Below are 19,295 nucleotides of genomic sequence, written 5' to 3'. Positions count from 1 at the left end.
ATATAGCACATTTGTACATGAACATGTGTATTTTATGGAAACACATACACACATTCAAAATGTATGTGGGGCATGTAACATACAATTATGCAGTATATACATATTTCATTACTAGGCTTATGGAAATGGTATGCACGTCCCCCATACGTGTCATAGGTTTGTGGTAGTAGGTAAGCATAGGACACACATTGCATAAATAATACTTATATCACATAATACAATATATAATGCATGTACTTCTAACATATACACAAATATATAAGACATAATACATCTCACATACAGATGTAAGACTCAATTCATTAAAAGTTCATATATTCACATATATGCATATTTTATGTAGATATGCTTCTATTCTGAATCAAAATTTGTAAATGTTAAATATTATTTCATATGTAGTTTACCTAATAAAATGCCTTTTTATGAAGGACACATCGAAAGAAAGTAATGAATTATAAAATATATGTTTCAATTTGGAAAGTCTTGAGTGTGATTAATCAGATTTTCTTCTTTACCTTGACCCACTTAAAATGATCACTATTAGATTTCAAGCTGTAAAAATATCAGAAGCCATTCCAGTCAAGCCAAATGGGAACATGAGAAAACAAACACAGAAGTAAATACTGGAGTCAAAACAAGGGCTAAGCTACGCAACTGTGGACAAGATTTATTAATCTATCATAAGAGACACAGAAAACTAGCTTCAATTAAAGTCAGGATACTATGCCAGACATGGCACTAATGTTTTGTAGGTAGGACATTCAGTGGAATAAAAAGGAAAACAAACAAGCAAACGCGCAAAAACCAGGGGGCTGGAGAGATGGCTTAATGGTTAAGAGTACTGTCTGCCCATTCAAAGGACCTGGGTTCAAATTCCATCACCCACATGGCAGTTGAGAACAGTCTGTAACTCCAGTTCCAGGGGATCTGACACCCTCATACAAACACACATTCAGGAAAAATCCCAATGTACAATAAACAAATAAATAATAGTAAATAAATAAATAAATCTTTTTAAAAAAACAGTGATAGATAGAAGGCAACACTTAATTGTGTCCAAGCTGCTAACATATTGAGGGACATTAATATCCCTATATGTAACCCACTAAATTACAGTACCACACACTAACATGGTTGACAAATAACATGGTTGTTCACATAAGTTTCCAAAGACAGTCATGGGCTGGGCCTTATTAATTGCAAACTACTGAGATAAGGGGCAATGAATAATATTTTTATCCAGGTCTTCAATCTGTAATGTATGGTTATGAATTAACAATATACTTGCTTCACTGAAAATGTGTTTCTTTGAGTTTTCATAATCCTTTCTTCATCTACATTTAAAGCAGCTTTGCAGGCTTCCATATGTGAGGATTTCTTAGCTTTCATTACATATGTTTAATAACACAAATGTGCCTAGAATATTTGACACTTTTTTGTCCACTCCAGACAATGTGGAAATCTACGAATGTACAAACCTCTAGTATTGTCCTCTATGAGCAGGTTTATTCAGGGGATGCAGCCATGGCAACGTATATGTAGATCCCTCAGAGAAAGCAATCTCAATAATTTACATGCTTCTTCAACTCAATTTGTTACTCATGAGGCTTGCAGGTGGCCTAGTAAAGGTTTGTACATGGTACATGAATGGATAGTTTTCAATGGATAAAAAGTCAACAAAATCTATTTTATTATCTCACAAGTATTAAAGAGGGCACAATATTTTAGCTTTACTTGGTGATCTGGAGATAACAGAGAATAATGGCATATGTACAGTCCAGAGAATTTTTGATAAGTCTCTTTCTCTCTTGCTCACTCTCTCCCTCATTTCCCTTCCCTCTCTTTCTCCATAACTATACAAACATCATCAAATTCTCCAAACCATAGGTTAAAGATGACCGAGATTGTTCAGTGCATCTGTATAATAGCTGACTGAGTAGCTGACAGATCTCATGGCCAGAAATCCTGTATCTAAGTGGCATTCATACACCCCAGAAGACAGAGAAAATACAGGTAGCATCTTCATTGGCCTCTGAACAAAGTCTTAAACATTCATACTGGATCCATTGAAGAGAGCTGTTTCATAGTGAGAACTATTTTGCAGGTCATCTGCTCATGGATTATACTTGTGCTACACTGTGAGTGTTGATTCTATTTTCTGTTTGCCAGCAAGTCTTTGATAATAATAGCCAACACCCTTCTAAGTGCATCACCAATGCTGAATCATTTAATCCTCATGGCATCCACCTGTGAATTTTCTCCTTCTTCAAGTTACAGATAAGAAATGGGGGCATAGGCATCTCCTTGATTATATGAACCACCCATGTTTAAGAAATTGAAGAGGAAAATATTTAGTGATCGTCCAATCTGATGGTTTCTAAATAGTTAACCAAAAGATTTTTGTTAATTCATCTCTAATAGGACATTGTAGTTTTATAAAAAGACTTAAAACAGTTTTTTAATCATCTTATTGTTAATTATAGTCTAGATAACCAACTGGTGTGCTCTTCCCTGGGGAAGACCACTTCTGCTCTCAGGGATTCTTAGTTGTCCATAGTTCTTTGTGCAGCATTGGGACCTCATGGCTTTTCCCCATCCCTTTTGGCATGCTGGTTATTGCTGTTGGCTTTGTTCAGTTCATGTTCATGGAGCCATGTTGGTGAGACATTATGGGTATAGCCTCTGGCAATCCTAGGAGACACAACCTCACAGCAAAATCCTCAACCCTCTGGCTCTTTCAATCTTTCCAACCCCTCTTCTTCAATGTTCCCTGAGCCTTAAGTGTGGAAGTTCTTTTGTAGAAGAATATATATGTACATACATATATTCATGTAACACCAATTAATGAAAAAAGAAGCCATGTATTTTGAAAGAGAGAAAGGTGGGAGGGTACATAGGAGGGTTTGAAATGAGGATAGGGAAGGAGGAAATGATGTAATTATATTATAATCTCAAAAATAAAAGAAACTTAATAGTCAGCTTATCACCTATCTTATAAAATGGCACCATGAATAATAGTAGAGAAAGTCATTCTAATATTGCCCCAAAGAACTAAGGTGACAGTAATGGTTAATATTATCACCTTGATGGCATATAGAAAACTTAGGAGACAAGCCTCTGGCATATCTATTAGGGATTACATTGATTAAGTTAATTGTTACAGGAAGACCCATCCTAAAAGTTGCCTTGATGAGGCTTTTTTTTTTTAACACAGCAACAGGAAATGCAGGAATTGCAGCTATTTGGAGTAACATATTGATACTGAGGACTGCAGAAAGTATTCTCTTGGGATCACCAGCTCAACTCTTGTCTCTGTCGGTCAGCATCTGTTGTTTGAGTGTGAAGCATCCCCCAGGGGCTCCTGTGTCTGAAGACTTCTTCCCAGAGGTGTTCTGAAAGACTGGGGAACTTGAGGAGGTGAAACCTTGCTGGCTGGGATTTGAGCTTGTGTATCTCAGTCCTACTTTCTGTCTGCTCTCTACTTCTGGTTCACACTTCTGCCATCATGAAGCTGCCTGTTCCCGTGGTTTCCTCTCTATGGTAGACTTTAGGGTCAGGTTGTGAGTCAAAGTAAAACTCTTCCTTCCATAAGTTTCTTTGGTGAGGTATTTGGTCACAACAATGGGAAGTTACTAATTCAGTATCTAAGCTATTTATCTCACTCATGACTGTATCAGAAACCACAAGGGCAACTCTTTATGCATAGCTTTTAAAATGTTATTTCTTCCCTCATAACCACCATTATCTATGGAGAGATTTCACATGAAGTTTACTGCAGTGGCTGAGCAAATTTGACACACTGGACCCTTCCTTCCTCAGTTCCACTCCTCCCCTCCTCTGCTTCCCCCTTGGTGGAACACACCACACCCCTCATCCTTTGGATGTGTGTGTTTTTCCTTTTCATTACTGCTAAAGGCTGAATGGGCCTCTTGTGGGAAAGGAGAGACAATGGTCTTCATTTAATGGGATTATTTACAATAGGAAAAAATAGCTTTAAAAAGAGAAAGGAGAGACAGTTATAGCAAGAGGTCTGACTATGAAGCCTTTCTTTTATTACGAGTCTGGCACGCTCCGCACCTTTTCCTGGGCACGTGCCAGCATCTCCTCCACTTGAGAGCAGCCCTTGAGTTTTGTTGCAGTTTCCAAATGATGCCACATCAGCCAGGCTCTGTGGTGTGACTCATTTCCGCAACAAGGGTGCTCTGGTACATTAACGGCTCTGTGTTCTTTGATCAAGTGACACAGTAGCATCCATTCTCATGGCCAAGGTTCTCAGATGATTAGGCTCTTCCTGGGCACACCCGCATGGGGAACAGAACACTGGCTGCAAAAAAGAAAAAAAAAAAAAAGAAAGAAAAGAAAGCAGCCAAACCTGGCTCCATAGGCAGAAGAGTTGTTAGCCATGGGAAGAAGGGGCCGTTTAGATTCTGGAGCTTCCCCGCCTGGGGCAGTGTCCTTATGACAATGTGCAAACCAGTTTTTCTCAGCCAGTCCATCAGGGAAAGTTGCCTGCTGTCAAGAAATATGGCCCTTCAGCTCCACACCCAGGTACATAGATACCATGCACAGCGTAGACTGTATGTAGTACTGGGTCCCACATGGTTTCTCTCATAGTCATTGAACCTCATCTGACCATTGGTAGCAATACAGTGCACAGTCAAGGGTTTACATCCCGGGCTTATCGTTTGTTATCTGGATACTCTGTTTTACTTGGCTAGTTATTTAGATATCGCCAGTCTCGGTTTCTTTATCTTTGAAATGGTTGATTATGCAAGGATAACATTGAAGTCAGAGGTCACTCGGAAGACGGTGTGAGAAAATGCAAAAAGAACACACAGAACTGCACTCTCCAAAATGGAAGTTCTCTCTCTGGAAATGCTGGTGGTCACCATTTATGAGCAACAAGTGCTAAGAGACTCTAGGTCTCAATAAAAATAGTAACTAACTGTCTCCTGCGGCATTACTACAACACTCTTGCTCTTCTTAAGAATTTTTCTTTCTGGAGACAGGATTTCACTATATAGCTCCAGCTGGGCTAGTAGGCACTGTGCCAACAAAGCTGGTCTCAAATTTACCATAAACTTGATGTTTCTGCTTCCCAAGTGTCAGGATTACAGCTATGTATCACAACACCCGACTTTGTACAATATTCTTTAATATCCAAATTCCCCTTCTATTGACTTAAAATGATTATAATAGTGGCTACTTTTATGAATTTATTTTATGTCAAACATCCTGTTAATATTTTATGCATTTAATATTATTAGCCATCTTACCTTCTTTCTGAACTTGGTTCTTTTATTAATCCCATGTATTAAGCTGGGAGCTTGATGCTCAAGAAATTGAAGCAACTTCTTCAGGGTTGAAAGCTAAGACACAGTTTATGTGACATTTCCTGAAACCTCTGATGTAGCCTGACCGCTACACTTTAAAGCTGGAATTTGCATAATTTTATGACTCTGATTTCTCCCCCATATTTTATATCCTAAAATGTACATTTTAATTTTGTATTGACTCTTCCCTGGGAGCTGAGATCACATGAAATGTTATGGAACCTTGAGGTTGGGCAAATAGATTAGTACAACTGCTTCAATGGAACACAGTTGATGAACATAAAAAAAACATTTTCAGTATGATTCTCCTAATTAAAAATAAAGCACAGTGCACTGTGTTTCTAAAGGGTAGGTTAAATGAAGAATGAATAGATAAGTCACATGTAGTGATATTTTGTGTATGCTCTAACAAATAAAGCTTGCCTGAAGATCTGAGAGCAAAGCCAGCCAGTAGATAGCCGTAAAAGCCAGGCAGTGGTGGCACTCCTTTAATCCGAGCACTAGGGACCTCACACCTTTAATCCCAGCACTAGGAAGGTGGAGACAGTGACATAGCTGGATGGAGAGAAGAATATAAGGTGGGAAGAGACAGGAGCTTGGAGCTCTTTTCAGCTGAGAATTTCGTAGAGGTAGGAACTAGTGGCTGGCTGCTCTGCTTCTCTGATCTTCAGGCAAGCTTTATTTGTTAGCGCATACACAAAATATCACCACAGTCACATCCTTCGGGATGTCAGCGGAGCCAGTGAAGACACAATTGTGTTCTGAGAATTACATAGTGTCCTTAAAATGGAAGGAAGTATCTCCAGCCTCATCTGCATTGGTCTGCTTTGAAGTCTGCTTCTCAACTGGGTCCTGTCTAGTTTTTCGAAGAAGTACATATACTGTTTCTATTACTATGATGATATTAATATCTTCGATAATAGTCTAGCATTTTCTCATTCCGCTTCTGGAATATTGTTTCATTTGTCTCTTCCTTATTTTATTTATTTAATTTTCTTCAAATTGCACCATTTGCTACTTAGCCTCAAGGAGTACCAGCTAGTAAAATTACCCTAATAATGTTAATTGACTAAAATGATGTAAAGTACTCCAGCTGACAAGATGTATAGGTGCTACAGAATGAGGGGTTCTTTAAATAAAGCAAGGTGGCCTTAGGATTCTGAACACTCTAACTGAGGAGGAAGGTGCAGCTTCAGGAAGCCCACATGAGCCCCTTTGGGGTGTACCTCTGTGTCCAGTCTAGTGCATATCATAATAGAAGTTTTACGTTTCCAGGACAAATCACTAATGGAAAACATACTATATGATATAACTATCCACTGCATAAAATTTTCTCTGGTGAAGAACCTTCCAGAAGATTTAAGCTTGGATTAATGAGCTATCATATACAACTGTTCGAGATCATGTCTATCATAGATGAATGTGTATATATACTTGTCCATATCTCTTATGGACTCTGTTCTAAAATCCAGCTAAACACAGTCTGAGAAGAAAACATTTGATGGTTCCTAAGTATAACTTTCATGTTTAACAATGGAGAATGAAAAAAAAACCCAAAAGATTCAGGGAGCAATAGTTATTTGCTCAGGGTCACTACTTACTTACAGACAAAGACAATCTCCAGCCATATCTTCATGTGTTCTTCTCCTGATTGTTGTATAACCCATTTGCTGGGGCTTTTAATTGAAAGGAAATAAAGGTAGATGTGTGAATACCTAAAAGATGGCATGGGGTGTGCTACATGAAATAAAAATTCGGAAGTACAGGTGAAATGGTTTTGAAGTCAGAGGGAAAAAAATAATGTTTTACAAAATATAGGGGAAGAAACCTATTAAAAGTTCTTTTCCTCTTACTGATCTAATAATTAACCTTCATAAATGATGGCCAAGAGTCTACCATTAGCCAAGGAGAATGATTAGATAGCTTACACCAGCCTGGATATGTTTCACTGACTTTCTTGCTGTTTCCTATAAACTCAAAGGGACAGCACTGTGTGAATGACTTATTGTGAAAGGTGCTTGCTACAGCCTGAACTTTACAGGAGCTGGCATTAGATTACAGACTAAACCATAGAGCCAAAGAACATTTAAGTGTGGTACATCTGTCTTGCCCTCTAATAGAAATGCACCAACGGGAGTGGAGGGCACTTGGGATGGGGCAGAGGGGGGAACTGAATTCTTTCTGGAAGTGAAGCAATTAGTGCCACATTCAGCTTGACACTTCGGGAGTACACACCATAATGTTTATTCTTGTTGCATTTTTAGGAAAGACATTGTCATTAGTCTCATTTTTTTTCAGGGAAGTAAATATGCACTCAAACAACTGAGATATATTTCCTAAGTAGCCATTTCTGCTTTATAGAATATTTTGAACCAAGAACCACAATTCTTGATTTCCTAACCTACTACAAAATCATAAATTCCACTACTATTTCAATTTTGTCCTAGTTGTTTTCATATAAGATGCCCTGACAAAAGCAAGTTAGATCAAAAAGAGGTTTGTTTGGCTTACAGTTCTAAGGGGATTCAGTCTATCAAGGCAGGAAGGCGTGGCAGCAGGCAGGGGAGGCATGACCCCAAAGGCAGATGGTTGACTGGTCACTCTTTATTCACACTCAACAGAGAATGATGGATGCATGCTTCTACTGCCCAATCTACATGACCAAGTATAGATCATCAACTACAGGGGTATTTTAAGGAGGCATTTCACAAAATACTGAATGACTATGCCAAGTTGAAGATTATTTAAGTAAATTTTAAATTACTCTACATGTATCAAAAAAATACTATTTAACTTTTTCTGGGGGATTTTATACTCATTCTCCTACAAAGTGGGAAAATGCCACATCACTTGTGTTTTTGGAAGGGTTTTATTTGTATGCCTTTTCTTAAATGTATAAATCTGCTCCCTTTGGAGTTAAATTTAGTTGCCAATAACTTATTTTTATGTTTAGAGATGCAGTTTACATCCAGTTTCTAGGATCATTGAAAGATACTCCCAGATCACACACAAGAAAACATGCCATACACGTAGACGCAGCTGAGAGTTTACTAAAAGGACAGAAATGTGTACATTGATGGCAATTCCCACCTCTCAGGTATCAAAGAATCCTGTTACATGTGTCCAGCACCCAATTTCTACACCTGTATCTCATAGACTCTATGAATAAATCACAAATTAACAGGAGGAGGCAGGGTAAAGGGTGTAGTGAAAAAAAAGAGTATAGAAAATGTCTGATTTCGTGCTCCTCTAAACAATTCTAGCCTCAGTTACTTTTCTGAACCTAATGTATACTGAGGGCATTTCTAAAAATGTTCAAGGAATCAGGCCTGAACAAGAATTTAGAAGCCTACATAGATGACCTGTGTGCCTGGAGGATGAAGCCAGTGTCCTGTGCCTGGACAAAGACAGTGAACATCCTCCCATGATTCTCCAGATTGACTGATCCAGACCTGTGAACTCTGGCCCAGGAACAGAGAACCCTGGCCTGGCAGAGGACTTGTGCATTGCTGCTATGAACTTTGACCTGAATTGAGGGAGAGGATGGCAGAGACTTTAAAGCAAAGAGATTGTAGTTATAGCCTATCCATACTGTTGAGAAAATACACGGTTTTCACTTCAGCGACTTAAAAAAAAAGAATTTTTAAAATTAGTGTGTGTCGCATCCATTGCTGGTGGGAATGCAAACTTTTAAAGCCATTATGGAAATCAATATATATATATATATATATATATATGTGTGTGTGTGTGTGTGTGTGTGTGTGTGTGTGTGTATGTGTTGCATATATATATGCAACCTAAATGAAATAACCAAATAATGGGGAGATAGAGCCCCAACTGGACATCTCTTTACACCATAGAAGCTTCCAGTACCGGGATTGGGTTACATCTAATTGATTGTTGGTCTAAGGGGTCCCATGGGAACCCCCAAACAACCCAGTCTTTTACCAAGACTACAGAGATTACTCCCCACAAACTGACAGCCAGACCTCATTGATGGAGACAACACCTACATAACTCAATGAACATGAAGAAGTTGAACTGGTTCCCACATAGAGCCTTCATCCCTATGTGCTAGTGTCCAGGTACAGGAAGTTCCTCTGCATGCTACCAAAGGAGAAATGTAAACATTAACCCAGCCACAAATCCTGTCAACCCTGTAGCATGGAAAGGTATTGTGTATAGGGCAGGCTTTCTGAGAACTCCAGCTTAGCTTACAGTCAAATATCAACATCAGTTGCCAGGTGTGGCTGGAGTAGGGTCTATTACAGTCAAACTGTGGGATAAATATACAGTCAACCAACTTCAGAGTGCAACTTTACAAAGGTCCCCAAGGGAGAAACAGTGAAGTGAAATGCAGTACATTTCCAGAAATGTGGGAGGTATGACAGGTTAGAATGGGTTCAGGTTAGAACGGGTTGTACTACATGACTAATGGAGCAGCATGGCTTTTTTTGGACAAAGAGTTCACAGCATGTCCTAACCATCTTCATATTCCCAATTCCAGGGTAATCCCAGCATCACTGGTTGACTTTCTTGTTTTCCTCCTCTCCTCTGCTGTTCTTTCCTGTTTCTTTTCTGTGTGTCTTCCTATTTGATAATGTGTGTGTGTGTGTGTGTGTGTGTGTGTGTGTGTGTGTGTGTGTGTGTGTAATAGAAAAGGTGCAATTACTTCACACACCCTTGGCTCAAAATAAAGAAAAAGTCAGCCATACAGTTTTGGATGTCCAAAGGCAAGCTCAGCTATTTCTCTTAAGAACCATGAAGAACACCTGACAAGAATCCGTTTCTTTTTCTCACTCTGCCAATGCTTCTCTCCATCCCCTTCAGTTTTAAGCATCTTCCCTTGCATATTTTATTGTTATTGTTAATCAAGCTAATGAGATTTATCGTATCAGTTGGTGATTGATTTTAGGCTTCATAGGTCACCGTGATTCTTTAGATGTGCCTGTTACATCCTGGTTAATTGGATGTTCATGACTGCATGAAAGTTCATTGATTAATTGATCACCAGAGAGTGAGATCTCTTATAAAAAGATTATCCAAATCTGATTATATGATTTTCTACGCATTTATTAATTTGAAAATAGTATATACTTTCTATTAGCACATTTCTTACTGCTTAAGTATTTATTTGCTGTGTTTCTTTAATCTTACTCTGAATGAACCAAGCTTATAGATAAGCATGGCTATAATTGTAGCCCTTTCTACATCCCTAGACATGGATAAAGAAGGGATAATATCTCTCACATCTACACGTTAAGATCCTTTTCAAGAAAAGGGAAAATGGAGTGTATAGCCTGTAGAGCTATTCATGCTAGTAAGTTCTGAGAGGCAAAAGGTTAAAGCCAGTCTCAAACTATGGAAAACAGTTTGACTTAGAATTGCAATGACTGAGTTCAAGTCAACAAACAGCGCCAGTAGTCTCTTGGCTCGGTTACCAATATGGAAATCAGTCGTAATAAATTATTTTCTATGATGTTTCTAATCCCACATAATGTCATTCTTTATTGTCTAACTAGGTTATTTAAAGGGGGGAATTTTGATGGCTCTAAATAGCTATCAATTAACTTTCTATTTCCTGGTATAAAATATGAACATTATAATAATGTTGAGTCATTCATAAACACAAAGGAGAGAAAAAAAATCACATGTGTCATGTGACCTCTTTAATATGCTGGATAAATGTAGCCTTTATATATTTCTCACCACAAGACTCATCACACTCTGTTACCAAGTTAAACTGAAGAACTGGATGGCATCCACATGCAAGTCAGAAATTACCCAGTCTCTTTGAGGACTTTATTGGCAGAACACTCAGTCTGGGGAAGGGGCTTCCCGGGTAGATTAGCACTTGGATATTATATTTTTACCTCGCTCTTGAAAATTATTGAAGTTTCTTTTGAGTTATTTTTCACAATGATGAAAAACAGCTGAAATTAATGAATGTTTTGAATTTAAATAGCATTTCACCATTAGTCATAAGTGCTGCAATTTTTTTTTTTTAAGCACGTTACCATTAACATTTAAAATGATCAACAGAGCTGTTTGAGCTATGCTTTTTTCTTTACTCGGTGAATTTGTCAATTTGAGGTTGGCTTGTATCACTGTGCAATGCAGATCCATTTCATTTGGCTGTAAGACAAAGCAACATATTTTGTTTTGAATAACTGTTACTTTTTTTTGAAAAGTAATCTATTTGGAAAGGAGGTAGCTGGAGGGAGGAGTGAGGAAATAGAGTTAACCTAATTACCCTGTAATGCTTTCTTCTTTTTAATAATTTATATGACATGTCTGGAAATGTCCTTTTAGAAAGAATATGTGGGCTTTTGCTTTATCAGGACAAAGTAAATGAAAATGCTAATTGATTTCCAATGAAATTATTTGGGTGAATTCTTAATTTTTGATTTCGGAAGCAATGCTATTTATGCTATTCTTGCATAAATAGTCTAATATCTGTAAGGCTTTTAAGTTTTAGTCAGACCTTCCATGTTTTATAAAGCAGACTGCAGAATAGAAACCCTCTACAAAAACCCAGGAACTACTGTTTCCTGGGGCATGTGCCTTGGCTTTGACACACTGCAGTAGTACACCGTATGCAGTTCTTTTGCCCTGTTCAATGCCCTACGGAACAACATTCCACCCCCAGCACTACTGTCTGTTTCTGCTCAGGGGAGCCTTGTGAGACCTTTCCCCACCAGGGTATTTTGATTTCTACTGGTCAGCCTTGGGTTTCTTGTTGCATATTCCTAACAAGGCTCACCTGATGCCATGTTTCCTATAGAGCCACCTTCATTCTCTTCCTAAGTCTTCTGGGAAAAGTACACTATGATGTCCTTTCTCCAAGGCCAAGATCCTACATCATTCCTTTTCATTCTTGGTAATACACTGATTTCAGTCTAGTGCCCAGTGTATGTAAACACTCAGTATTATTGTCAGCTATAGAGTGAAAGGACTCTAAAGACTTTTAAAGGTAAAGGGATTGAAATTTATCCTTATCTACTATATGAATGAATATGATTTCAGAAAAAAATGGGATCCTTTTTTCAATATTATGGTTATGTTTTGAAAATATCAATCTTTCTCATTGTGGTAACCATTGTTTTGGTGTGATTCTCTTTACTTCAGTGGTTAACCTTGGCCCATGAGTTCAAGAGTTTAAAGCCCCTCCTGAAACTTAATACAGCAGAAGAGTCTCAAATATTTAAATAGCAATTCTCATTCTTTTATTACAGATTTGAGTAAACTGTGAGCAATTATTCAAACTGAAGAATGTTGTTGGTACGTTGTTATTACTTTCATTGTACAAATTTATGGGATACAGAGTAATAATTCAATACATGCATACCATGAATCTTGCTCAATTTATAGTGGGTAGACTTCTATTTCCTCCAATATAATTTTAAGATTTTCAACCACTGCATAATTATTGAATATTTTTGTAGTGTATAGTGTGAAACATCAATACGTGTATACTAATCAAATCAGATATATTATGCTATAGGCTTGCTCAAACATATTCCAAAATTACACATGTTAATTCATTTGTTCTTGGGTGGGGCTTAGGCTTCTGCAGTTTAAACAAATGTCTCAAATAAATCTGATGCTGGTGCCAGCAAACTGTAATTTTAGCAGAGAGAGTTGTAGAAGAGGCACTCAGCTGTCTAGGAGCTGTTTTAAAGATATGTTTCTGTGTGCAATGGTAGGATTTTTCTCCCTCTTCCACTTAGAATATGACACCTGTATGAGACCTGGTTGTTTGCTTATTATCTCTATTGCATTGAATTCAGTTTTCTGCCTTCATGGTGCCACTAGAGCAGGCATGGGGAAAAACTCAGAACTCATTTCTTTTCTTAGTTTATGCAAAGTTGGGAAAAAGAAAAGAATCTGAAGTAGTTAACAAAATACAGAGAAGTTTGCTTCTCTCTGTAGTCATGATTATTACTGCTTTTTATTCTTTTTGAGACGGGATTTCTCTGTGTAGTCCCAGCTGTCCTGGAATTATCTCTGTAGACTGGGCTGGGGCTGGCCTTGGACTCAGAGATCTGCCTGCCTCTGCCCTCCCTCTGCTGTGATTAAAGTCATGGGTCACCAGCACTCGGCCCTGATTTTTAGTATCTGCCAATAATGACAGGCCACAAGAAAGAACATACTCATAACTCACCATGCACTTGTTCTCATCTTCACAGGATTTCTGTGCATCATCACCACGGCTGTTGATCCAATATCAGTCCATGACTCTTCACTACCACTGTCCCAGTGAAAGTCTGTCTATAACTCTCACTCACTTTAAAACAAGTCTGGAACCTGACTAACAAGGTCTATCTGGGGACTTCCACCTTCTTTTCCAGGCCTATGTACTTCACCTGATGATTTCTTAGACTTTCCCTAATACTTAATATATATATATATATATATGTATATATATATATATATATATATATATATATATATATATATATACAACTTCTTCCCGTTCAGATGCCTACTCTGTATTTGGTGCTCATTTCACTGATGGCCTCCAACGGGATAAACTGGCTGTTCTGATGTGGTTAGCTCCTCTACTTCTACAAACCCATCAGGCTTTTAGAGAAAAGAAATCAGCAATAGCTGACCTCATTAACTTATGCCATTGTTTTGACAGCTCTAGGAGACGGTTTTCCGTTTTACAGACGATACACTGAAAGGTGAGGGGACTTAGCCAAAGCCGTTCTCTGAACCTTTGTATTATAACTAAGTGCTGCTTTACTGAGGTGCCTTCTCCACTAGGTTAGTAATTCCTTCAACACAGAAACCGTGTCTTAGGGTTCTCCATATCTCAGTTTGTAGTGAATTTGGACCACAGTAGATGTTCAGTTAATACATGATTAAATCTTGTAATGAATTCATAATACACTGACCTTGGTAAGATTAAAAGAGCAGCAGAAACCACAAAAAAGTGAGTTGGGTCATCCAACCACAGCCTATTTGATGCTCCCTTATTATATACAGCGCACAGGAACCACAGTGACTTGAAAGTTCTACATTAAGCTTGAAATCAGCGCAGTGCAATAAAAAGCAGGCATGATTTGCTTGCACTTGACCTCTAGCATCAAAGGTACAAATTAGGAATGGTTTGTACTTTCTTTGTAGCTATTTCTGGATTTCTCCGTGGCAAGAGACATTAGTTTCAGCTCATGAGATGTGTGTCAGTGATGGGCTCAATGATCAAAGCTCTCATGCTTCTTTGTGCTATGAAGCCTCTAGCTCTCGATCCTTCCTGTCCGTGTTCTTAGACGGTACAGACCAACTGCGCTTCAGAAGACTCCGCTCAGATGAGCTCTTTCCAGGTGCCTGATCTGGAAGCTGATCTGATCATTGTGCAGGTCACTTTCCGACTTCCTGGTCATTTAAGCACACACCCTATGCTTTAGAGTCAGAGAGACCTAGGCTAAAGTTGCAGCTTTAACTGTAAGTTAAAACAATATGCAGGAGCTCTCCATGTCTTAGTTTTCTTATTCTTAGGGTTAATAGGATCTTATTAATATGATTAATGAGAGTCCAAATTAAAGAGTTGTTATTAGGTTTAAAATGTCAAAATTTGTATAAGATATTCCTTGTGTTTGACATTACATCTTTCACACTTCTAATAAAGCTAGATACATAAAACAAGGTCAGTTATTTTGACCCAGAAGCCTGAATTCAGAGCCTCAGAGTAATATACTCAGCTTACGCACATATCTCATTTTCGTAACTATTTCACATCTTCTGTCTCTGGCTTTTCAATGAGAAAAATCATTCTTATTATTAAAATACATGATCCTCATTGCCTTTCTTCCCACAATCTATTGGACTATCCTCTGTCACCACTAACAGCAGCAATTACTACGCTCTCAACAATGATAATTAACTATGTTGATTGTTCATATATCAAATATAATCTTCTCTACCAGTAAGGGATGATCATGTATTGGGTTATGTCAGTGAGTGATTTGGGCCAGTAGGGTGGCTCAACTCCACACATTTATTTAGAACCCCAAACTGACTAGTATACAAGCTTATGATGAGTGGGGTATCCATGCAGGGTGATCTTCCCTTGATCAACCATAGAACAAAATGCAGGCGTGAATTTGTGGATGATTCTAAAGAACATGTAGATGAATGTTGAGGCAAGGTAGGTATCAGGGCATAGGAGTTTATTCCTGGGAGCCTCAAATTCTTTCCCACCCTACACAAATAAGTCAAATTCCCTCGTCATCAACTTGTCCAGCATCAGCCCTTCTCAAACTCCCTCTGTCCCTTCCATCGTGCTGTTTGCGTCAGACTGCTCCTTCTGCCTTAAATGATATGAAAAAAATTCTTTTATATCAAACCCTTTAAAGTAAAGAACAGTTCTACTTCCTTCAGCAGATTTTTTCCTCATGTTTCCCCTCCATAGGAAGAGGAAAAAGTAGACACCAAGCTTTTTCTACCTTAGATCGTATAAGATCAAATTATGGCAGATTAGAGTAGGAGGAGGCCCCCAAAAGATATATTTATATATATATATACATATATATATGTGTGTGTATATACATATATATGTGTGTATATATGTACACACACACACACACACACACACACACACACACACACACACACATATATATATATATATATATATATATATATATATATATATATATATATATATATAAACTTAAGCCCAGAGAGATAAAGGAGTTGCTAAAACCAAATCTGTTGGGTTCCATTCTTAGTTTCTTTCCAAACATTCATGTTGCCTTTGCTTGCTGTAGCATCAGTCCCATAGGTAGTTGTATTCATTAACTGTTTTCAGAATTTCTCTAATTAACCTACAGTGTATATTAAAAAAAGATAAAGTGTTAGGATTTGTAAAAATACTGCCAATAAAATCTTCCTTGTATAGACTGACAGATTAAAATATTTCCCTAGTTCTGCTTTATGATCCTGTAAGTTTTGAAAATTACTTAGTTTTTCTCAGTGATTGCTCAAATTTCAGTGAGAATGAATTCCTGGCGGTTGAGTCTAGTGATAATTGTTTTTGTGCATTAGTCATAATCACTTTTTAAGCAGCAAAGCCTATTACTGTTACAGAGTGAGTTTCAGATGCCCTGCAGATTTGAGTAATTTTGGGTAATGTATCTGTGTGTGGTAAAAAGATTTTACAACGCCTATAAAATGTTGCCTCATGACATGTTCAGCAGTGAATCTGTGGCACCATATAGCAATTTCAGTGCTTTTCATTAAACACCAGATACCATTTACATTGTGCAGTTTTTAAACAAGAGCCATCCTCTGAGATAAGGAGGGTCTTCAAGCTGCTAGCATTTGAGAGTCCTGAATGGGTCTTGGAGTCTTGTAAATATGTTTCTAGAAGCAAAAGAAAACAGTAACACACATGCAACTAAAAGACACACACAGGAGAGAATTCTGTTTTCTTTACATTGTTATTAGCTACATTTAAGAGTGTTTATGTTTCTTCCAGCTTTCCCCATCTAATCAGGACAGATCAGAGGTCTGATTTTCTGCAAGAGATTTGCATAATATGCAATTTTCCACATAAACATAACAAGAAGATAATGGGTAAATCACATGGAAAGCAGGTTACTGGTTTTGGTATTTAAGCTTATCTTTCTTATCTTCAAGCACCTTTAGCTCATTGCTGTTATTGTAACTAAGGTATCCAGGTGTAGTTACTTGCTCATTTGATCAATTGACACATTTGTTGTTAGCACCAATATGTGCCTTGCACGTGAACTGAAGCCCAGGGGGAGAAATGGATATGAGAAAATGGGGTACATTCAAAAAAAATTTTTTCCTCCTCAAAAAAGGTAACAGTGTTGCAACAAACCAGGAATTCCAGTTTCTCCCCTAAACACTAGAGTACTTTTGCTTGCAAATATCACTTATTCATTAAAATCATTCAAATCTAAATTCATCATCTTTGTCTAAACTAGATTTATCTGTGACTAAAGGAAATTATCGTTCTATGTAATGGCAAAAAAGCATACAAACATTACATTTCTTTTTCACTAGATTTGTTCTCTCTGAATACCATGAAGAAAGCTAAAAGTTTTCCTAGTTCTGATTCTGTCATGGGTTTTTGGAGGTAGTGGTGGGTGATAAGTGCACAAATTTATAGTGAAGCTTCATAGCACCCGTTTTGAATGCCAATTCTAACTGTAGATAAATTCATTCATTTGCATAGCCCTTGGATCTGCTTAATTTTGGTCTGTGATGCTTTTATTTCAATATGTTTTATAATAAAGTAGAAGAAAGGAAATTTCAAAGGACTCCAAAAAGCAATGATCGCAAACCTACAAAAATCTAGTATTGTATTTACAACACGACATAAGTTCTTTCAAATTGCCTCTTTCCTAATGTTTGACAGTGATTGGGTAAGGGTAGAGTTCAAATGTAAGTTCAACTCCAAACCCTGACACAACTCTATAACCCAATGGAAACTTCCAGAAACAAATGGAAGCTAATACTTCTAAATGAACCCCTTTGCTTTCGGGATAGTGCATTAATATACAATATTGAAAAATTTACACTTGTGGGTCCTAATGCAATTCTCAATATACATGCCCTATTCTTGCATTGTAGCCAATACTCACGACACAGATAATCTTGAAACTCAGGTACAGAACACACTGGAAAGAGCACTGTATTTCATTATGTTTTTTTCAATTAATTCATCCAAAACTTACTGAAGATACAGGTAGATACATGCAGAATTATGTTTGCTGTGCCATGTCCTGGAGGCTCTAGAACTGCACAGGTAATGTGAATTTACAATCTGCCATCAATGGGTATTTGTTCTGGTGAGGGAGGCATATCCAATCTACTTGGATTCCAGACACTAATTCCATCACTAGCCCCATGGCCTTATGGACATTACTTCTCCTCTAGGAACCTAAGTTTCCTTAACTACAAAACTGATTACATATGAAAGCACTTTGCAAAGAAAGTATGCCAATGTGTGTCTGCTATACACAAAAAGGCTCAGTTATTTTACTTTCTACTTGCAGCTATATGAGTTGAGCCAAAACTACAGACATGTGTGAGTATTCCTGTTTGGAGGATGAGTGTGACCAACGATTACAATCATTATCCTAATTGATAGCAAGATTTTACCTATTTTCATAAGGCCCCAGCAGATAACATTTGACTTACTAAGTAGCAAGATTCAGAAATTTTACTGGCATTCTTTTTAGTCTTTCTGGCAACCTCAACGTGCAGATCCCATCCAGATTTTCTCAGGAAACAGAATTGGATGCATAGGCACTGGTGTTAAGGTAGAGGTTTGTAGAGAAATACTTCAGGAGGAATTGTGGTGTTTACCTGATGTAAACTGACCAAGTCAAGTTTGTACTGTCCCTTCATTGACTTCTCCACTTGAAGAAGAGAACCATAACAGTTCCTTCTTCCATATAAGGATGCTGCTCCATTATTCCTTAACTGCCCTCTTCAACATACAAATGCTGTTTCCATTATTTCTTGGGTTCTTAGTGAACAATATTATGTCCTAGGAACTGCAATACAGATAAGAACTGCTCTCCTGAACTCTTTGTCTTTTGGAGAATACAGACAATACATACATAGACCGACTCTAAAACATTCAGAGAAGAAAAATTGCATGAAGAAAAAGGAGACAGAATATTACTGGGAGGAGGAAGTTCTCTATGAAATGGCAATGTTGATGTTGTGAAGAACCCAGCAGCATCTAAAGAGTATTTCTAGGAGCTAGAGAGATGGGTCAGCGGCCACGAGCACTGGCTGCTCTTCCAGAGAATCTTCATTCAATCCCTAGCACTCACATGTCAGCTTGCAACTATATATAACCTCAGTTCCAAGGGATCAGACAACTTCTGCTTTTTGTAAGCATTAGGCACCCATGTGGTGCACAGCAATATATGCATGAAAAACTCCCTTACACATAAAATAAAAATAAAAAGTAAA

The sequence above is a fragment of the Peromyscus eremicus genome, chromosome 16_21 (genome assembly GCF_949786415.1).
Source record: "Peromyscus eremicus chromosome 16_21, PerEre_H2_v1, whole genome shotgun sequence".
In the NCBI taxonomy this organism is placed as follows: domain Eukaryota; kingdom Metazoa; phylum Chordata; class Mammalia; order Rodentia; family Cricetidae; genus Peromyscus; species Peromyscus eremicus.
Note: the sequence above shows the minus strand (reverse complement) of the source record.